The sequence below is a fragment of the Mauremys reevesii genome, linkage group 2 (assembly GCF_016161935.1).
Source record: "Mauremys reevesii isolate NIE-2019 linkage group 2, ASM1616193v1, whole genome shotgun sequence".
In the NCBI taxonomy this organism is placed as follows: domain Eukaryota; kingdom Metazoa; phylum Chordata; order Testudines; family Geoemydidae; genus Mauremys; species Mauremys reevesii.
Genome location: NC_052624.1, coordinates 182739328 through 182762528, shown reverse-complemented (window position 1 = coordinate 182762528; position 23201 = coordinate 182739328). Strand labels below are relative to the sequence as shown.

The window sequence follows — 23201 nt, the reverse complement described above, 5'->3', positions numbered from 1 at the left end:
AGTGCCTGATGGTAGAGTTTTTTGTTTAAAAAAATCCATCAACAAAACTCTGTTAGGATAACTTCAAGGCTCAGTGGTCAAACACTCAAAAGTAAGGACATGGCAGACTTAAGGCTGCCTGTGAAAACTTAAGTCTGCCCCCTTGTGCATATGCATAACTGGCTTTAGTGATAGGACCACATTAATTTCTGAAACAAAAATATCACGTCAGACAATGTATTTTCTTGTGTAGCTTCTAAAGTGGGCAGTGACTGAGGCAACGGATCCAAAGGAGAAGACCTCACTATGCATTTTGTACAATAATGGCTTTCACAGACTCTGTTTGGCTGGCATACACAAACTTAGTAGGTAGCGCAGAGTGGAAGATGCTACACATGTGTACCTAATGTGATAAAAATCTGTGTTATATTATTTAATTGTATTATATATGCATAAGGGAGTAAAGTGAGGATTGTGCATGTAACCTTCATGTTGTTGTTTCCTAATTATTGAGTGCTTAGCTGTGCAACCCTAACATTCTCTTAGCATATTTTAATGGAATAATTACATATCCATTATCTAGCTTCATATATAGGTTAAAAATATTTCCAATGACTAGTATTTTTTACCAGTGCTTTAGGAAATTATATCCCTTTTTACCTCTGGGCTACTCGTGGTCTGTGAGCTTTTTTTTTTTTTAAATTATCTTGTTTCCTTTTAGCACACGGAGAAGCTATATCGTCTGTGAATGTGAGTGTGTGTATGTATAAACAAATACACAGAGGCCATACAGCATGACATATATGTTTGCATGTGTACATATATGTATACCCACACATAAGTGTGTATGCCTTTTTATATGTATAGTGTGTGTGCTTACACACACCTAGACACACATATGTATACAAGGACAAAATATTTGAAGCTAGCAGCCATTTATTTTAAACACACGTGTTTTCAGCATGCTTCTTTCAGTTACCACCCACACTGGTAAATATGCCTCCCCTCCCTGCTCTGCCCTGATAAAACTGCCCAGCCATCACTGACCTGCAATCTCAGCAAGCTGATGGGCAGATCTTGTTTCCGATGTGCATTTTGATGAGCCCTCAATACAAATCCAATCTGAGTTGCAGACTAGCTGATGCATGGCTGGCCTCCTGTTTTATTTAACTCACCATATTTTCCTCATTCCACATACCAAATTCTGTTTATGGGTTCTGTTCAGTCTAAATTGGAAAACAAAATATACTTTGGCTTATTTGATAAAGCTGGACACAGAGCAAGCGAAAAGGAAGAGTTGCACAAATTTTCAGCCATAATTTAGTCTACAGATGGTAACGATAGGTGGTGTCGGCTGTAAGAAATGAGTTGATCAGGAAGATTTGCTTGACTGAATTTTGATTTTGTTTCCAGCAGACCTCCTCACATGGCATTGTTTATGCAAATATCCCCTCTTTTCAAAAAGCGTCTGGCTTCAGAAAACCCCTGGCAGTAGAGCACAAAAGCTAAGTTGTACAGCAGCTAGAAGACCTGAAAAGGCAGGCTGAATGAAGCAATGGATGCAATATGCAGGCAGTTGGACAAACAGAAGAGCCATTCTTCTCTGGGTACCAGTGGTGTGTGGAAAAGGCAGCCTACCCTGGAGGCAGAAGAAAATGACCCTGAATAGGGGATAACTGCCCTGCTCCTATAGAGAAAAGAAAAGGCTAAAGAGACTAGAGCCAAGGATTATAGACACAAGTATGCTAAAGCTAACTGCTTTAACCTGTTTTTAAGACATCTTTAGAGGTGGCTAAGTTTGGGAGGGTAAAATGAAAAAGCAGCTAGAAAATAAGAGCAAATCTACTTCTCCCACCATTTGTCCTGAGGTAGGAAAAAGGAGATGGAGGAAGGGAAAAGAGCCACTGCTGCCTTCCACTAACATTCCACTTCTACATTCTGACCTCTAGAACTAAATGGGAAGAATTGTATTTATACTATTTGCTGAAATAAACAAATAAATGGGAGATATTTCCCTAGGTAACAGACATTTAGTTTGGTGGCATTCTGGAAATATATTTTTCTTTGTACTATGCACATAGCATAGCTAGCTAGCTCTATAGACATATATGCACACACTAGATCTATATATAGGCAGATGTATGCATGCCCTGTACCACATATATAAGCAGGTAATGTTAAGTAAACAGAAATACTATATTAAGCATAATGATATTACAAAGCACATAGCAATGAACACATAATTTTGCAAATTCTGAACATGTTTATTTTTCACACAGAAAGTAGTATATTTCTACTGAAATTCTAAGAACTTTGAAGCATCCAGCCATTTGCTGATTAGTAATCAATTCTATAGCATCCTGTTATTAGTTTTGCATTATCAAATGGCTGATGCCGTGAGACAAATTATTTTGTCTCTTTCTAAATATATAGTGTTATAGTTCACTTAAAAATTAAGTCTCTTTAAAAATATGATTGGAATTATTTTCCTAATATATGAATACTAGTATATGTATTTTCATAAAAGATGCATGTCAGTGTATATGTTTTCCTCAAAGATGCATATCAGTGTATGTGTGTCTAGCACACATACAAATTCTGAAATGTACATTATCAAATTGCACACATAACTGCATATTCCATGTATACCTGTATTGAATCTATTTTGTTTTGTGCTTTCAAAGTCTTTCTTACATTATAAAGAGGATATCTATTCTGTTAAGTGAAAATGTTGCCACATTGAGTAAATGAATAATGTATTTTTAATTTCAGTAGTTCTGGATGCTCATCTTTTAAATGAAAGAACATGTCTGGAATGGGTTCTTTTAAAAGGCATTTGTAGACTGCACAAACAGCCTTCAGAAAGCTTCTTGAATGTGGAATTTTGCAAAATCCAATTCAACCTTAGATCCTCCTCTTTTTAAGACAGAAAATCTAAGAAAACCAAAGTACAAGAGACACTGGCATCATCTGCATTTCAGTGGCCTGGCTTCAGCATAAAAAAATCTATCTTCTTCTCCCTCTTTTTTTTGTCCCCCACAAGAACAGTAACAGAGCTTTTTTTGGAAGTGTAGGGTTCGGAGGGAGGGGTTATTTGGCATCTGCCATCAGCCTGTGTTTTGCATACCAATAAAAAAAATTAATAAACTAATTTCAGGCATATATGACACAGTTCATGTGGAAGGCCCATTGTTAGGAGAGGAATAGTGTATTCTTATCAGTGGCTTTAAACAGCTATTCATCATTTCTAAAGGGCAATTATTTGGAATCTATTAAACTGGAATTCATAATACTCCTGCATACTGAATTTTAAATAGAAATCTGTATTTAGATGAAGGAATACATTAGTATAAGTCATTAGAGCACTGAAAATCCATGACTTGCTCATTTTTCACTCACTTGTTTTTTTGGTTTTTGCGGATAATATGAAGTGCCAAGGATGTGAGCATTTAAATAAAACAAAAATATGTGCCCTTGCATGTGAATACAGTTATAGCTAATTTATTCCCTTCTTTTTTATCAGACTATTTCAGTTATTACTAATTATTGCTGAGAAAATAAACCATCCACAATGGCCACCTCAAAAATCAAAGACACAGACAGCTGCATCTGTATTCATATATTAGGATGAGCAGAAACAAAGTAGCTAGCTATCTCCGACATTTGCTTAAGGGAACCTAAAAGGCAGCAAATGATAGAAATGTACAGTGATTCCTTGTTAGATTTTGTAAAATATACTTGTAATTCTAATGTTCTGGTTATTCAGTATTATTTATTAGAGCAATCAGCTATCAATGGACAAAAATAATGAAGCAAAAAAATATCCATTGTACAAAATGAGGAGAGGGCAGATGGGTGAGGAAGTGTTGACCAACTCAGTAAGTTCTAATAAATTTTTTAGCAGGAGGCCCACAACCAAAAAGAAGCAAGCAATAATCCAAGCTCTATGAAAAATAAACAAACAAACTAAATATTGTCACATGCTGCTCATGTTTTGGCAGTAAATGTGGTTTAAGAAAAGGCACAGCACATGGATAACTTGCAATCTGGTTTGGAACTTTGTGAACACAGACCATTCCAGCACACACTGTTAAACATCATTTTGATTTACACACACATACACACACACACAAAAGCAAAGACTAAATAAACTAAGTTGATTTATAGTAAACAATTAACCAATAGCCATGAGAACACAAGCTCTATAGCTGCTGCTGCTGTTCAGGATCCTGGTACCCATTAATACATAGCCACACTAAAAATAACTACACTGAAGTAACGGCTGTGCCTTGGTTTTACAACCATGTTGCTTCTTTACATCTGCACTCATGCATCTTTCTTTGTTTCCTTATTTCAGCTGAAAAAAACTACACACACACATTCTCTATATATAAACTAACATGGCTCCTGTGTGGTTGCACAAGAGGGAAAAAGAGAGCCCAGATACTTCCCCCTACCTAAACTGTGAATGGAACAGTTTCCAGTGGACCAAGGGGATACAGAAAGAGCATGCATGCGTTTTTCCTCCCATGTAGTTATTTTTAAGTTGGGTCACAGTATAAATTTATTCAAAGTATTGTGATACTCATTTATGTCATAGTCTAGACCTTTTTGGCTTCCTCTCCACTTCACCCAGTTTCCTAAACAAATCACTGACCCCCGATCACATCACACAGAATACTCTAGTGAGGAGATGGGGGCGGAGGGGGGAGAAGGGCTGGACCCTAGCAACAGCAGCCCTGTGTTGAAGAGGCATCACATTTCCCATAACAGTGGTCCAATAGTGACCTCATTAGAAAGAACAAAATCACTTATGGGAATGTAAAAATCTCTCTGAAACCAGGGAAGGTATGTTTTACCTTGCACTCCTTCAAGTTAAAACATAGCCAAATGGATTGTCATGTGTGCCATGTTTTAGCTCTCCGATAACTTGAGTACTATCCCGGGAAAAGAGAAATGAAACTCTTTCAATAGAAATTGTGGCACAATTAGTGAATGGTAATAGTAGCAGATACCATTGTAATGATAAATAGGAGCATAAACTGGAATTAAAATATACCACTTCTAGACTTTTGTCACTGTACAGTTAAAATGAGCTGTTTTGCATAAGCTATATAGAAAGGGTAAAATAAACCTTACTAGAGTTTATGCTGTAGAACAGGGATCAGCAACCTTTGGCACACAGTCCACCAAGGTAAGCCCCCGGCGGGCCGGGCCGGTTTGTTTACCTGCCGCGTCCGCAGGTTTGGCCAATCGCGGCTCCCACTGGCTGCGCTTCGCCATCCCAAGCTAATGGGGGCTGTGGGAAGCGGCGCGGGCCGAGGGATGTGCTGGCCGCCGCTTCCCGCAGCCCCCATTGACCTGAAGCGGCGAACTGTGGCCAGTGGGAGCTGCGATCGGCCAAACCCGCGGACACGGCAGGTAAATAAACTGGCCCGGCCCGCCAGGGGACTTACCCTGGCAAGCTGAGTGCCAAAGGTTGCCGATCCCTACTGTAGAATATAGCTCAACATAACGTTTTTTTCAAGATAGTGCAGGTGTAAAACTATTAATATTCTTTACCTTAGTTCTGGAATGCACAGCAGTATTTACTATTTGCAGGTGGAGATATGTACCCTGATAGCAGAGGTTGTGTCAGTAATTCCCTTGTAAACACCTGCTTTTGGAGGTTTATAATAATGTAGCCACATACATTTGCTCTTTGCTGGGACTTTCCATATTTTATCAGAAAATTTGAAGAGGTAACAGAGATTCTGCTAATAAGAATGGCTGGTACACACAGATGTAATGGCTTGTATGTACGTGGATGTTGGAAAGACTACATATACTGTCTGCTTTAGTGTTTAACCATTCTCACTATGCCTAAGCTGGCTGAAGTGCTTCTTCTGATCAACATATAGAAATCTATGTTTATAGAGTCAAAAGGCTTGAAGTCCTAGTCAACTCTCATTGAACTCAATGGTATTTTTTTCATTGACTTCACTGGAAGGTGGATGAGTCTCTTGAGAGCTGCTGCACAAAGCACCATCCAGTTCCCGTTGACACTCAGGGAATTATGCATGCTCAAAGGCTTGGAAATGAAAAATTCTAGGTTTTATTACATACTGGCTGGCTGTAAGCAGTTAGATAACAGCCACACATTATTACAGCATCCTGTATATGTTCATTCCCATAATCCCCTTCATGCTTTGTAGTGACTTCAAAGAGAAAAGAATTGTTCTAACAGCAAGATACACTTCGTCCAAAACATTCAGAAGTGGGCACTAATTTTGGGTGTCCAGCTCAAGACAGATAAATCTGTTTGAAATGTGGCACCCATGATCAGTGATCATATTGGACTATTAGGAGGTCAGTCTTTGCCTCCTGCAGGTGTACTATGTGTTCCCCTGCTTTGTACACACCAGCTAGCTATGAATGGTGGGATTTTACACCATTTGGAAATGGTAGTTTTCAGGCTTCTGGATATTTTATTCATTTGCTTCCTTTATAAGCCTGATCAGAGGGTTAAGAAAAGTGGATCACACTGAAACTGGGGAAGGAATTCAACACTAAAAACACAGGAGCAGCCATCTAGCCAGCTCTCCTATTCCAGGGGAAAACCTCTCTCTTAGTCACAGAAAAACAACAAAATTTAAAACAAAACGCCCCAGTTTGGGAGCTTCTTACCCAGAGCCCTGAGTTCAAGAACCACTTTCTTCTACTATCAGAGGGGTAGCCGTGTTAGTCTCGATCTGTAAAAAGCGACAAAGAGTCCTGTGGCACCTTATAGACTAACAGATGCATTGGAGCATAAGCTTTTGTGGGTGAATACCCACTTGCGTCTGACGAGTGGGTGAATACCCACTCACTTTCTTCTACTAGCTGCTTTTCTGACCCCACCCTGGAGCACGTGTTAGCCTGAATTGTTAATAACTCCTCATTTGTCAGGCAGAGTACAGGGTCTCTCTTTGCCATGTCCCACTAACGTTACATTTGTGGAGTTCATCTCAAAAACATCAAAGCCCATCTTGCCTAATCCACTTCATTTGAGTATCTAGTAAGCAGAGATCTCAATGAGTGCCAGGTGAGCACTCAGGCTCACAGGTAAAAGGTTGTATCTGACTCATGAGAAAAGGTGGCTATCAGTAACAACATGCAGAGTTACTAATCCTTGCCTGTCCCTCTTTAATTCTGTTTGATGCTTCTACAATAAATTGATGCTAATTTATAAACAGAGACTCTGTGTCTGAAAGTCTATTTATTTGGCATCCAAGTACCAAAGTGCTAAAGGATAATGTGTATCTCAATAGTTGGAGTATATGATGAATGGCTTGCATCTGCAAGCCACTGCCTTTTATTGGGTGGAACATGAATGTATTTTGCAGGCCCTGTAAGTTCTTTACAGTTGTGGCTGCTAGTACATCTCACTGTGTTGTTGGAGCTGAGAGGTGGGAAATCTCCTTCAGAAACAGTATTTAAACAACTGGAGTTGATGTCTATACACATTATATATAGCAAAACAAAAGACAAACCTAACTAGTTTAAAAGAATGTTGAGCTTGCAAAGTCAAACACTTGACAGTTAAGAAATGACAGTTAAGGTTGCCTGTGCAACCTCAATTTGGTCTCTTGTGCATCTTCATTAAATACTATTTTTACCTCAGGACTTCTGTCCCTGTCTGCTCCTTCCTCTGCTCCTTTTCCCTTTTCTTAACCTGTTCTCCTCTCCAACTTCAACTACCTGAAGGGGGGTTCCAAAGAGGATGGAGCTCGGCTGTTCTCAATGGTGGCAGATGACAGAACAAGGAGCAGTGGTCTCAAGTTGCAGTGGGGGAGGTCTAGGTTGGATATTAGGAAAAACTATTTCACTAGAAGGGTGGTGGAATCTCCATCTTTAGAGGTTTTTAAGGCCCAGCTTGACAAAGCCCTGGCTGGGATGATTTAGTTGGGGTTGCTCCTGCCTTGAGCAGGGGATTGGACTAAATGACCTCCTGAGGTCTCTTCCGACCCTGATATTCTATGATTCAGTGATCTTCCCTCTGCTCTTGCTTGCCTACTTCTTACCCCTCTGCATTCAAGTCTGGATACTTCCTTCCTCTTCCTTCTCACTGCCTAGATACAAGCAGGGGATGATGGAAAGCACAGGAGAGACAGCTTCCCTGCTCTCAGTTCCAGTGTTGGCCCATGGGAGCCCCTGGCAACTAGGAGTAGCAATTGCAGAAAAATCCTGCTGAGTCGCTGATCCCTAAAGCACACTCACTGGGATAGGCATGGAACTCTATGGGGGTGGAAGAATGTACTCAGTGTGGACAGAAGCTTTAGAGAATTTTGCTGCCAAACTCTGACAAGTCTCCTACGCATGATTTTCAGAGGCTTATAACTGCAACATTTCAAATCACTGCTCCAAAGCCTGGAGGCACGGGAGGTTCTCGGTTAAATGTCTGTAAGAATTTTCTAACATTAGCAAAACAACATGATCTCATTCTCAGAAATGGCTCAACTGTTTTTGCTGAAACTTCAGAAATAACTTCAGCCTGAAGCAGGCACCCATTCTGGAAAATTTCACCACAAATGGTTAAAGTTATAAGTAATGGAAACAGGATCTTATAAAGGAAACTGTTAGGCAGTCTAAACTAAAGCGAGCTTTGCCAGCTTTGCCTACAGTGAGGCCTCAGATTGTTAAGATAAATCCTCAATCCTACAAATGCTTGATTTTACATGGGAGTTGTCCTGCTGAAGTGAATGGGACAACTCACAAATTAGGAACATGTGTCAGTGGGGTCTTGATTCTTTTAAGGGCAGTCTTTTTAGCATCCATGGAAAGTGGCAGATTTCTCACACTAGAAAGTAAACATCTCTGATTATCGATAGATCAGGTGCCTCAGCCCTGAATGCTTTCCATGCCCACCAAAGGAGAACGAGACGAAGCTGTTTCTCAAGAGAATGAAGGAAAGCTTTTGGTTAGGCCAGCATTTTTCTAAACACATGCATGTATATGACAACACAAACTCCATTCCAATCTGTTCCACTACTGTGATATAGAAAAGTGCTCCGTTTTGTAATGGTTATGATTTTACACATATGAAAAGAAGTTTCAGCTGATAATTACAGAAATGTACAAAAATGAATGATATTGGAAGTAGGGAAAATAAGGTCCGGTGTTTCTTACCCTGTATATGATGTGAAGGCCCTGGCATCATATAAAGAGTTGCCACTGAGAGGGAGACATCTGAAATTTGCATGAAGAGCTGTCTGCAAAACAAATGAAAAGGGACAGATAAAATCCCACATTATTAGCTAATATAGCATATGAATTTCAGTGCGCAGTGTGCACATTATAGATAGTCATGGTTTATTGTTGCAGTGAATTAATAACATTGTCACAATGGATAACATCATATATGCCTCCTATCCAAATGATAGGAAAACAATTAGGGTTTCATAATAGCATGGTTATCCCATGGCTACTTTGGGATTAAAAAACCCCAACAAGTTGAAATTCTTTAGTGGCGAGTGGCATAACCTCAGCCTACCACTGTAGGAGACAGCTTTCAAAGCAAAAGCCTGCATTCATGGTAGATTTATGCACTGTGTGTGAGTCCCAGTTGTTTTTTTGTCTCCCTGACTGAACTTATTTATGCTGAAGAGTGGATAGTAAAAGCAAGCTCCTAATCTACTTGATATTTTCAGTGTTACTTCTAGTCCTTCTTAGAAAGAACAAGGTCTTGGTTTGCTGGTAAGCTAGCAGGGGAGGAGGGGGGCTGTTGTTAGAGGTGAGTCTAAGTAAGTCTAGAGGGAGTCTAAGTTGGTGTACTATATCATTGTCTGGCCTCCCTCAGTGTATACATTCCACTAGCTCCTTAGACTTAAATTAACTTAGATTTAGATTTGCTTAGATTCACACCTGCTTACTACTATGAAGCTCCTTTATACACACTTCTGAATTTGGTCCACTGAATCTGAGTCTACATTAATTTACAACTTCGTGATGTGTAACTGATGTTGGGTGTGTAACTTATACTCCTTTAAGCTCTTACATCAGTGTTAGTAAGTCTAAGGGTGTCTGAGCATAAGGTCTTCTGAGTAAATGAAAGGATATTTAATTAATGCCATTTTATCATCACCTCTGAATTTGATACAATGCCGGTATTGCACAGGATGCCTTGCAGTATGTGTATCGTTTAATTTCAAAAGTAGATAAACTGTATTCTTTTCCCTGGTGAACTATGAGAGTTATGCGCTTCCTATTGTCTTGTTTCTTTGTGGAAAAACCCAGGTTTCTATTCATAATTCCTATGAATATCTTAACTATATTACATTTACTAAACTACTGGTGGATATAACTGTATATGCAATACTGAATTTAAGACTATTCCCCATAGAAATCATTTTCCTTCATTGCACCATAGAAATAACAAATGCATCAAACACCTTTACTATTAAGGGTGCTTGCTGTCTCCAGGGACACATTTTTTGATTAACAATTTCCAAACTTTGTCAAGGAGTGCACATTCCCTTTGGTATTCCTTATTAAATTATTCATTGCTTTTCTTTCCAGCATACTTAAAATATTTCACTGATGTTTGAGGCAGCTCATATTCATATGAAGATATATGACCAATATAGATGGTCAAAAATGTAAACACATTCTGTAAATCAATCCCATGTAGTCCCTATGGATAGAATAAAATCTGTGGATTTTTGAATCTGAGTTTGTCTTTTGTGTTTTGTGCCCAGCATGCAAGACCTCCTGTGTACAGTGTGAAATGAAATACTTGTGTTATAGCTGACTTCTTATGAAAAATTAATGAAAACATCAAGCAATATACTCCACTTTATGCTTTTTTTAAAGATTTTGCACAGAAAGCAAATTGGACTGTCCATGAGCACGGTAGGGTTCTGAACAACACCCAGGTGTAATGTTTCAAGGATAGGCAGTCCCTTCATAGTACTGATAGATTTTTATTATTTTTACATAATCCTACTTTGTCTTTTGGTAGTAAACTATTTGATTTGCAGCAATTTGTTTTTTAATTGAAATAGACAGAGAGAATCAATAATGCTCTTCCCAAAGAAGCCAACTAAGTATGCATATTGTAGTGTATTCACCTAAACAAATAAAAGAAAGTGAACAGCTGCAGGCTTTCTTTTTGCCTCTCAGTGAGACTGTTACTAGCATACTCTTATTTTCCGTAGTTGTCTGAGAAGCGTGACTAAATATCTTTGCTATTATTTATTATTTGTAATATAATGGTGCATAGATTCTAATCAAGGCTTCAGGTGCTAGGTGCTGTACATACATATCATAAAAACAAAGGCAATCCTAGCCCCAAATATCTTAGTCTTTAATATTTTTCTTTATACTATATATAAATTAAAATACATAAAATCTCCTGTAGCATGGGGTGTTTGAAAGTCACAGATGTTATTGCAGGATTTCCTGTACTACCTATAAAGACCGCCATAAATACCACAGTAAAATTCATTAAGAAAAAGGCAACATTTTAAAGATCGTAATGCCAACCACTGTCCAGTAGGTCAGATTCAGGCCACATTTCCACCAGCTTCTGCAGATGAAGGGGGCCAAAGTGGAAAGTCAGCCTGATGGGAGGACTGGACATTGTGGCAGTGGAAAGCTGTTGTAATCTCGTATCCCTTCGGGAGCATCACAGTGCAAAATATGAGGGCTAATAGCTAGCAATATACGTGTGTGTGGAGCACTGGGCCAGGAGATGTGCTGAGCCAGCCCTGTTGCAGCCTCCACCAGGTAGACTTTTGTGAAGTCTTAGTCAAATTTTCAATCTGCCCACACCTATCAGTGCCAACAGTGGACCTTTTTTGCAGTGAATGCCTCCTTTGGTGACTCTAACCCAGTCAGATAAGTATTTATTATTATAGGGAGGGCTGGTAGTGCTGCCTTTATTTAAAGTTACCTAACACTTTTTATGACCCTATTTTCATTTGCTTATAACTATGCCAAACTGTAACTTTGGGATGAACTTTTCAATGCTAAGTGTCTGCCTCAGGATGCATTAGTATTAATAATGCTTCTTAAGTTTGACAGTTTCAGCTAAAATGGTCCAGGTATTTCTGAGAAGAAGGGAATACATTGTTCTGCCTATGTTAAAAACATCTTAAAACCATTTCACTGAGAGGTTCTCACACTCCCAGGCTTCAGAACAGGAATTTGGAATTTGGCAAGAGGGACACCCTGGTATCAGGGATATGCCTTTTGCCGTCCCTATGAAAAATTGCCCAAATTTGGCCAATTTATGAGCCTCTGAAAAATCTCAATCTGCACATGCTCAGTAAAGACTTGTTAGAGATTGGCTATTAGATTCTAGGAAGATGCCATCTGTACTGAGCATGCTCCAGCCCCTCACCTCTTCTGCATACTGAATGGACTGTACATGTGCCATCACGACAGAGTGACTGAGTGTGCTCTAGCCCAGGGCTGCAGGGGCTGAGCTAGACTTTCCTTGCAATTTCTCTTCCTGCCTGCTATGATATTGGACATGGGAACTGAGAGCAGGGAGACTGTCTCTCCTCACGTCTCAGTGGTCCCCCTCATGGTGCCCAGGAAGCAAGGGGAAGGAGGAGGAAATTGCTTGACTGGAATGGAGAGGAGAGAAGGGGGGAGGGGGCCAGGCCTGGATGGGCATGGAGAGGGGAATAGAAACAAGGAAAGGGCAGAGGTGAATAGGAGCAGAGGGAGAGGATGGGGGCAGTTGTGAGGAGGTGAGGGGACTAGAAGCACGGGTTGGGAAAGGGAGTTAGGAGCAGAGCAGTCAGGAGACCATGTAATTAAAAAAAAAGTGTCATCATTCATATGTGTAAGGGGGCTGAATTAAGGCTGCACAGACAGCCTTCAGTCTGACATTTTCTAACTGACTAGTGTTTGACGTTGCAACCCTATGTTTCTTTTAACCTAGTTATTGTATGAACTATACTGCATGAAATCAGTGTTAGCCAGTAACGTCAGGTCTAGGGGAAAAAATGCACCCACAGAACTCAATTCAAAAGTCAAAACTCAATGGTTCAGTAAATGTAGACACTAGTCTAGGATTCTTAGGTACTATGAAGATTGGTGCCTAGATAGATAAACAAGAGAGACAGAGATGACAGATTATAGAGAAAGAAAATACGTTTTCTGGTTCGCTGAAGCACAGAACAAATCCTCTCTCTGACTTACTCCCTCTTTCTGAGCCAGTCATAATGCGGCTTTTCAATAAAGCACAATGGAGTATAATACATGGGTCTTCTTTTGGCTTGCCAGGGAGAGTAGACCTCATTTATTTTATTTTACAAATCATTTGATATAATCATCATATCATCAATGGAATTGAACTTTTATGACTCAAAAATAGTCTCCTTCTTTGAAAATAAATGTCTTAGCCTCCGCATTTATCTTTCAGCAGGTGACTATTATCCAGTCACAACGTTCAATTTCATTGACATTATCTCCTAAATTGAATCATAAATGTGAGCGAGATCTGTAACATAATATGCAGACTTGGGTGTTGCTATGAATGAGGTGGAATTTCAGCTCCTGTCCTTTGGAGTCTGTTTTGTTTAAAAAAATCAGTGGATCATTTCCAAATGAACCCCTCCATCTTCCCTTAAAAGATGCCAAGCACAGTGTACTGTTCCATGGTAACTCAATCCCTCTCCCCTTGTGCACGTGAAAGCTATGCAACCGATTCCCAAAATGACATGCTAGCACTAGAAAAAGTTCAGAAAAGGGCAACTAAAATGATTAGGGGTTTAGAGAGGGTCCCATACGAGGAAAGATTAAAGAGGCTAGGACTCTTCAGCTTGGAAAAGAGAAGACTAAGGGGGGACATGATAGAGGTATATAAAATCATGAGTGATGTTGAGAAAGAGGATAAGGAAAAGTTATTTACTTATTCCCATAATACAAGAACTAGGGGTCACCAAATGAAATTAATAGGCAGCAGGTTTAAAACAAATAAAAGGAAGTTCTTCTTCACGCAGCGCACAGTCAACTTGTGGAACTCCTTAACTGAGGAGGTTGTGAAGGCTAGGACTATAACAATGTTTAAAAGGGGACTGGATAAATTCATGGTGGCTAAGTCTATAAATGGCTATTAGCCAGAATGGGTAAGAATGGTGTCCCTAGCCTCTGTTCGTTAGAGGATGGAGATGGATGGCAGGAGAGAGATCACTTGATCATTGCCTGTTAGATTCACTCCCTCTGGGGCACCTGGCATTGGCCACTGTCGGTAGACAGATACTGGGCTAGATGGACCTTTGGTCTGACCCGGTACGGCCTTTCTTATGTTATGTTCTTATGTTCTTATGCTATCCCTACCCTGTCCAAACCTGAAACAGTGCACATATAATTTAAAAGGAAAAGAAAACTATAAATATTTTCCAAAGCTAGAATCAAGAAGTCAATGCTGACTTGATTTAAATGCTGCCCATGTCTATGGAATATTGCTGCAGTCTTTACTCTGTTCACCAATATCTAGTAAATATGCACTACCATGCCATGTGCCGCATCTTCCTCCCCCTTCCTAATATTGTTATCTGAGAAAGAATCCAAATGCCTGCTCCTTGCCTTTGCCTTGGGTAACTATAAAAGGCCTTTGCTACCAGAGGCTGAAGACTGTAAACAAAACCTGACAGGTTGGTTGTTTCTTGTAAAGGTAGTTCCCAAAACTGTTCCTTGTAAAACGCTGCTAGCTCACCACTCCAAACTACAGAACATTGGCAAATACTAAGGACATCAAGCATGGAGGTGTCATAAGACCCGAAATGAATCTGTAACATTTTGATTTTAAAAGCTCAAGGACAGAACACTGCTTTCAGCTCTGATATGTTGGTGTCCTTACAGGTCCCAGACTGCTAGGAACCCCAGTGGGAATTCGGCATATGCAAAGTGAGAAGAACATCAGAGCTAAGATCCGCCATGACTACTGGAAAGCAAATTTTTTCCAGTGTATTATTAAGGTTTGTTTATCCTGTAATGCCCTTTGGATATTTCCTCCACATCTGGATTTTTGGTGCCATTTGTCCTGCTAACTCTGCTAGTAGTTTGTATCTGTAGGAGTCAGAGATTTTTTCTTTTCAGAATCTTTTTTTTTGTATCATAACACCAGCATACTCCTTTTCCTATCTTACATTTTAATAAACATGTTCCAGTACTGTAGCTTGATAATAAAATACAGGAGGGTCCTTAAAACATTTCAGCCTTAGAACCATAGATAGAGAAATTTACCTCAGTAATGGTGGTATAATGCCACATTACAAATTCTGAGTTAAGCTTATCTATTTGTATGCCTGAAAGCTGCAAGACAATTTGAGCCAGACTATGACCCAAGATTCACATGCGTGAGGAATCCTCTGTGTGCAGATTTTACCACTCGTGAATGGGGGGGGGAGCGGGAGAGGGGGGGATTAGATGCCTCTATGGCAGTATTCCAACATCCCTACAGAGGGATTTCTACAGCACCAGGATTTGGGCACACTCTAGATTTATGGTAGCTGTGTACATTACAGCACTGGCTCATGACTATTAAAAGTGTTTAAAAGAGGGAGGTGCTGCTATTATATATATAATCATATGTTGAAAATTAAAGATAATTCCTTGGGAGGGGGTCGGGGCGAGACTGTAGAAACCTCCTAGTCTGAGCATAAAGAATTACTCTATGCCAAAATGGCAAATAAAGCGATATATTTTCAATAGACGTTAACTTCCAGGTGGATTAGGAAGTCTGCTAATTGATACATATATGTTTATAAAAGATAAATAAATGCCTCATTTATAGGGCACACAGGACTATACTGTTTTTGCCCAGCAAGGCCAAGCCCACTATTGCTAAGAATGCTGTCAGATTAAATCAACCTGCAAATATATAAATGTGGTGTATCTTGTTACCATTGGTATAGTGTACCATTGTAGTCATTATCTCGAAGCTCTTTCATTCTGAGGAGCATCCGTGTTTAATTATATCCTTTTATGAGGCTTCATTTGTAGGCATCTCCCCTTTTCAGATTGGGCTTTGCCAAGTAAACTAAGTCATTATCTGAGAATGTCCTCAGTAATGCTGAACATTAAGCCTCTGTGCACAGTACTCCTGAACTGAGCACCACATTGATTCAAATCTCCTTTTTGCTTTCTCAGAGATAAACTGACAGATGCATATTCCCGCACTCAGACATTCCCCTTAATGGAAGCAAAGAACTGGGGGAAAGGGCGGGCCAGTACTGGGGATGGCAGAGGGCCCAGCTCTGTGGTAGCTCCTGTGCAGGGGCGGCACACTTATATAATTTTTGGTGATGCCCAGAACAGGTCCAAGTCCTGCCCTCCTGCCTAAGGCTCTGGGAGGGAGTGTGGTGCAGGCGGGGGTTTGAGGTGCAGGCTCTGCGATGGAGTTTGGGTGCTGGGTGCAGGCTCTGGGCTGGGGCAGAGGGTTGGAGTGCAGGAAGGGGTGCAGACTCTGGGAGGGAGTTTGGGTGCAGGAGGGGATTTGGGATGCAGGCTCTGGGAGGGGGGTTGGGTGCTGGGTGCGAGCTCTGGGCTGGGACAGAGGATTGGAGTGCAGGAGGGGGTGCGGGGCATGGTGCTGGGCCAGGGATGAGGAGTTTGGGATACAGCAGGCAGGCTGCCCCGGGGCTGGGACAGGGGGAGCACAGAGGAGGAATCCCCCCAGCCCTCTCCCCGAGGACAGCAGGGAGCTCCGGGGGAGGAGGGCCCTCCTGGTCCCCCCGGCACGACACTCACCCAAGCCCCCCCAGGCTGCTGCTCAGGAGGCCCAGCCAGAATAAGCCCACTCCCTCCTCCTTCCACAGGTGCAGCAGCTGCTTTAGCCTGCCCCGGCGCAGCTCCCTTATAGCCGGCAGCGGCTGGCAAAGGAGCACAGTGCGGAGCGGCAGGGGGCAGCCCCCAGCTGCCCAGGCAGGCAGGTATGCTCGGGGGCAGTGTGCGGGGGCGGCAGGTGGGGCCGAGGGAGAGACCCAGCCCCGAACACTGGTGGAGCCAGGCCCATACAACTCACCGCCCTGCTCCTGTGTGCCAATGTGATGGCCGCCATTTCCACAGAGATGACGGCTGAACCCCAGAACTCTAGAATTAAGAATATGAGTCTCTACAACTTGAGCTAAAGAATGATGCTGTCCAGCTGAGAGCTGTAACAGGCTCGTGCCATCTGGGGACCGGCCACAGAAAGAGAGAGCAGTAACCAGTGGTCTTAAATGGCGATTAAGACTGTGCTTGAGGTCTCTGCACAGGATGAATTGCATCCAGAAAGAAAAACAGGGATTGACATTTTTCATTTTTATCTTGTCCCGTTCTTTAGAAGTGCCTTTTCCAGCACAGCGCTGTACGGAACATACTAGCAAACAGATAAGGAATAATCCATATTGGTCTTTTTGTTACAAATTAGGATATGCCCGGTTAGCATTATCTTCAAGTTCAGTAGAGGTAAAGTGACCAATATGCCCACAGGGGGTTGAAAAAGAAGTAGAATAACCTAGTTGTAGATACATATTGCTAGCACTGCTTAGCAAGAGGAACTGCACCAAAAATCCAGACATGGTTTCCAAGGTCTGAAAAGTAAGATAAGAAAATTGTAATATTTAACGGCTCCTCAACGTTAAAGAAGCTTTGTTCCTATTTAGATTGTTTGCATAGAGTCTGGCCTAATGCTGAGGGTTTTGAAGGTAACTAAAGACTTAATTCTTAAGTCTGAAATAAAAAATGAAAACTCTGAATACAAAGATATCAAATCTGTATGACATATATATGTAGGAGGAGGTGCTGCTATTATAGAATTATTTTTAAACATTCTATAGTGTCTTCTTTGAATACAGGTCACTGTGACAGTCCATGACAGTATAAATGATGACTGAAATACTCCAAACAACTTGTGTTGCTTTATTTATTAAATAATAATAATAATAATAAAACTACTATCCCACATATTCTATTAATGTTTTTGTAAAGAAAGCATTCACAAGCCAGACTCCATACCATGACTTCAAATTGCACCATATGCTCATTTATAAAATAAGAAACTTTTGGGATAAATGAAACTCATAGATGGAAATCATCATTTCCAACTTGTGTTTCTTTTAAGGAACTCCCCAGGATAGTCCATACACCCATCATGCAACTCACTGGACACCTACGATACTGTACCATAAATTATTGCTTCCTCATAAAGGTCCTCTGTTTTGCGAACAAGGGCTCAGTATGTGGAATGACAGCTTGATTTTCCATTTTGACATTTGTTAAAAATGAGCTACGACATAATCAGGCATAGGAACTTTGTGTGTATTGTGTGGAAATCGTTTGAGCTCCCGGCCTTCAGCTCACACCTTTTCCCAAGACCCAGACTGAAAAGGGCTGCAGTGGCGGTGGGAATGGGTGGTGCTGTTAGGATTTCAAAGTAATGGAACTGATTTCACCCAGTTCACAGACAAAAATTTCACCACATTTTCTTTTTTTAACAAAGAATAACAATTTTTTAAAAACCCATAAGCGGTGACAAGAGGGTTAAATAAATCAATACAAATATAGATTGTACATTAGTTTATTTATCACAACTCACTATTAAATCATACATCATCCTAGTTATTAGGGACTTTTTTATACCATTTTAGGGCCTGATACAAAGTCCACTAAATTCACTGACTTCAGTGGTTTTGATTCAGGCCCTTAGATTCCAATTCCAAACAGCACTGTTCTTAGGCACATGCATAAATGCATCCCTAATCAGGAAAGCATCAAGTATTTGCTTAACTGCTCTTTCTGAATCAGGATGCTTTCCTGAATAGGCGCTTAGTAGCAACCTATTACAGGGGTCCAGTGCTTCAGCCCTTACTCACCTAAGTAAAAATAGTGTAAAATGTAATCAGAGGAATAAGAATACAGAGCTAATAGGCAGGCCACAAATGATCATTTTAATTATCCACTCTTTTGCTCTAGCCTGTTCTTAGGTCTCTGTAATGGTGGTATTGCATCTAAATTACTCCCCCCCCCCTTTTTTTTTTTTGGTGCTGATCCTATTAATTTCATAATACAGTATTGTCTTTGCAAAATGTCATCCCTAATGGCATGACAAGAATGACTTGCTTGTGTAAATGTGGCTTACATGTTGCAAATTACACAACTATCTTCATTTCAATGGCTTTCACCGTACAGAACCAGTGGCAAGCTGTTCCTCAAGGCAGCACAACCTGTTGCGATATGAGACCTGATTATGTCACTTGAGTGTTTTACGGTGATGGTTTGGAGGGCTATAGAATGGGAAACTTTCTGTCTTACTCGGTAATTGCTAGCTCAGATTAAGTCAATTACTGTCTCCCAAGTGTCTTAGCCTCAGGCCTGCTCTAACTTTTGCCTGGCAGCTCATGGCCCCAGAGAGCTATTCTGGTCACTAAGCATTGCTGGAGACTACCCGGCCATGCTCCTTACTCCAGGAGGTGGGATGGTGTAGAGGTCATTATGTAAGTCACAACATGTTTCTCTATCTGCCGGCTTACATGTAAATTAACACCTGGGCATTCCTCAACATCTGTAAAAATGACGATAATTATACTTCCCTATCACACAGGGTTGTTGTGAGAATAAAGGATGTTATGTCTGAGAGACCCTGTGGTGCTGGGGTTCATAAACTGTCTAGAAACCAGCAGTAGCTTCAGTAAATCAGAATACTAGGTATCATGAACTGTTGGCTAACTGTCTGGCAAGGTCCCAACAGAATAAAATGAAGCAGTAGGAAACAGCTTTATATTTTTAAATCTGAAAGTGAGCCTTTGAAATACTCCTCTGACCCCTTCATAAGGTGAAGTTTCATCACGCCACATCATGTGACCTTACAGGTTCATAACAGAATGTGGCTGACTCATAGTCTGGGAATTCTGAGTAGACATGGCCTTTGCAAAAATGGTGCTAAAAACTTGCCGTACAAGAAAAACAAGGAAAATTTGTTACTTGGCACGAATATCAGATGTTTGCCACTTTGTTCTTTTACAGTTAATCATCACAGGCAGACATATTTTGACTGAAGTTGCAGTGTAGCTGCACAGTGCTTACAAGGCAGATGCAGCAAATCTCTAGTTTTCATTGTTATACTAGACAGTTTGTGTAAAATTGTGATGCTCTATCTTTTCCCATGAAGACTGACCCTGAGGGGGGCCCAACCTTAGATACATGCATGAACAAGTGTTGTGTTTCTACCAACTTGTGGCCACATATTAGAGCAATAACAAATTATTAGCCCTTTCTCCAGCTCACTGGCTGGATTCACCAGATAAACCTAAAAAAGGACCTGCATGATTCTTAGGCAGCAACTCTACCAAGAGATGGAAGTTGTCTCATGCGGAAGTTGCTATTTGTATATCTCATATCAAGCAGACCCCATCTATTTAACGTCTGGGCATTCTGAATTGGAAAACAAGGTTTCTATGCCATTGTTTTCAACTGTTGAGATCACATAGTTTCTAATTCAGCTAATTAGTTATTGCCAACTGTGATTAAACACAGTTTTTCCAGAACAGTAAAGAGGTCAGTGTAGCTTAGGGAATTTTTAATAAGAGCCACAACCTTTTACTTCTAGGTCACTAGGTTCACTCTAAGCCAGGACAGTGGTGGCCAAAAGCTACTACTCTCTGATAGCCATTTATGGCCTACACAGGTTTCTTGGGGTACGTCTACACTACGGGACTATTCCGAATTTGCATAAACCGGTTTTGTAAAACAGATTTTATAAAATCGAGTGCGCGCGGCCACACTAAACACATTAAATCGGTGGTGTGCGTCCATGGTCCGTGGCTAGCGTCGATTTCTGGAGCGTTGCACTGTGGGTAGCTATTCCCTAGCTATCCCATAGTTCCCGCAGCCTCCCCCGCCCCTTGGAACTTCCGGGTTGAGATCCCAGTGCCTGATGGGGCAAAAATCATTGTCGCGGGTGGTTCTGGGTAAATGTCGTCAGTCACGCCTTCGTCTGGGAAAGCAACGGCAGACAAGCATTTCGCGACTTTTTCCCCTGGATTGCCCTGGCAGATGCCATAGCATGGCAATCATGGAGCTTGTTTTGCCGTTTGTGACTCTCACCGTATGTGTACTAGATGCCGCTCACAGAGGCGATTCAGCAGCGCTACACAGAAGCATGCTTTTGCTTTTGCATGACAGCAGAGATGGTTACTAGCCATATTGCACCATCCAAACCCTTCCATAAATTGGAACTGAGGATGATCATGGCTACCAGTCCTTTTGTACCATTTGCTGCTAGTGCCCTGGCCAATCAGCCAGCGCAAAAGCCAAGATTGGTTACTAGCCATATTGCACCTTCCATCGTTTTGTACCATTAGCTGCTGTCATAAGTGCCCCTGGCCGATCAGCCAGGGCGCAAAGCAAAATTGGGAATGACTCCTGAGTCAATCCCTCCTTTTGGTATCTAAAAATAGAATCAGTGCTGCCTAATATAGGCAAGTGTGCTAGAGAACCACCGTATTATAGAACCAGAGAGCACAGCTGCTCTGTGTCAGAGCCTGCAGAAATTATCTGTATGCTATTCACAGGGGTGCTCCTGTAACAACCCCACCTGTTGATTCCGTTCTTCCCCAGCCTTTCTTGGCTACCGTAGCATTGTCCCCACTTGTGTGATGAATTAATAAAGAATGCAGGAATAAGACACACTGACTTGTTAGTGAGAAATGAGTGGAAGGCAGCCTCCAGCTGCTATGATAGTCCAGACAGGACATTAAGCAGTGTGTAGGAGAGAAGCCCAGCATCCCACTGCTAGTCCAGGGGCAACTGAATCTTTTCTTTACACATGAAGGGTGGGGGCTGATGGAGCTCAGCCCCTGTTGCTATGATGAGGATGGTTACCAGCCATATTGCACCATCCATCCACCAGAAAAAATTAGGGCCAATAGGCTGATGACGAGGACGGTTACCAGTCCTTTTGTCCCATCAGCTGAAGCTGATCATGAGGATGGATTTCCAGCTTTTTGCACGATCAGCTGATGCTGATGATGAGGATGGATTTCCATCATATTGTACCATCAGCCGCCCATGGCGGGGGGGGAGCAAGGATGCTGGTGTTGAGTGCTGCACTATCGCGTCTATCTGCAGCATTCAGTAAAGATAGGGTGACATGTAAAAGAGTCAGAGGATTGTTTTACCTTTCGCTTCTGGGGGTGGGTGGGGGGTGGGTGAGTAGATTGCCAAGCTATGCCCTGACCCGCGGACAGTGTGTTTGACCCTAGAAGCATTTGGAGCTCAGCCAAGAATGCAAATAATTTTCGGAGGCTGCAGGAACTGTGGGATAGCTTCAGTCCTCCAGTCCATGAGCGTCCATTTGATTCTTTGGCTTTCCGTTACGCTTGTCACGCTGCAGTGCGCTGAGTCCCTGCTATGGCATCTGTCTGGAGATTTTTAAAAAAGGATTCTGAATTTCATCTTCTGTAACGGAGCGCTGATAGAACGGATTTGCCTGCCCTTACAGCGATCACATCCGCATGGTCCGTGCTGGAGCTCTTTTTTTAATTTGATTTCGGACTGCATCGCCACCCGTGCTGATCGGAGCTCCACGCTGGGCAAACAGGAAATATTCAAAAGTTCGCGGGGCTTTTCCTGTTTACCTGACCACTGCATCCGAGTTCAGATTGCGGTCCAGAGCGGTCACTGGTGCACTGTGGGATAGCTCCCGGAGGCCAATACCGTCGATCAGCGTCCACACTAACCCTAATCCGATATGTTAATACCGATACTGGCGTTACTCCTCTCGTTAGGGAGGAGTACAGAAACCGGTTTAAAGAGCCATTAAAATCGATATAAGGTGCCTCCTAGTGTGGACGGTTGTGGCGTTAAATCGGTTTTACACTCCTAAAACCGATTTAAACGCCTAGTGTAGACCAGGCCTTGGTCTCAGTCTTATCCCCAATGACTAGATGGCCACATCACAGTAACTACTACCACAACTGGCAGCCTGACTGGAAGCAGAGATGCTATGGGGGCAGAGGTGCTGGAACAATTTGTATAGTGCTGAGAGCCATTTAGCCAAACTGTAAACCCTGTATATGAATAAAACCACTTTAAGCCAGGGGGTGCAGTAGCACCCCAGCACCTATGTGGGTTGTGCTAGTCACAGGAGGAATCACTGAAGAATGAATGGCCCATGGAGACTGAGCTATTCACTCATACAGTCAGGTCTGAGACACTAAGGAAGCTACTGCTGCCCAGCTACCCAGTACCTGTTCTGCAGATATATA

The 23201-nt window shown here is 41.7% G+C and overlaps 1 long non-coding RNA gene across 1 annotated transcript in view; it reads right to left on the bottom strand.

The window, feature by feature from the left end:
* Positions 1–1032: 1032 nt before the first annotated feature.
* The window catches only part of LOC120396483, a 35342-nt gene continuing 13173 nt past the window's right edge, over positions 1033–23201 (bottom strand). The window contains exons 3-5 of the long non-coding RNA XR_005593171.1: positions 9127–9209; positions 6646–6710; positions 1033–1205 (exon numbers count right to left, since the gene is read on the bottom strand). This is a non-coding gene — a long non-coding RNA (uncharacterized LOC120396483). The remainder of the gene's footprint in view (positions 1206–6645; positions 6711–9126; positions 9210–23201) is intronic.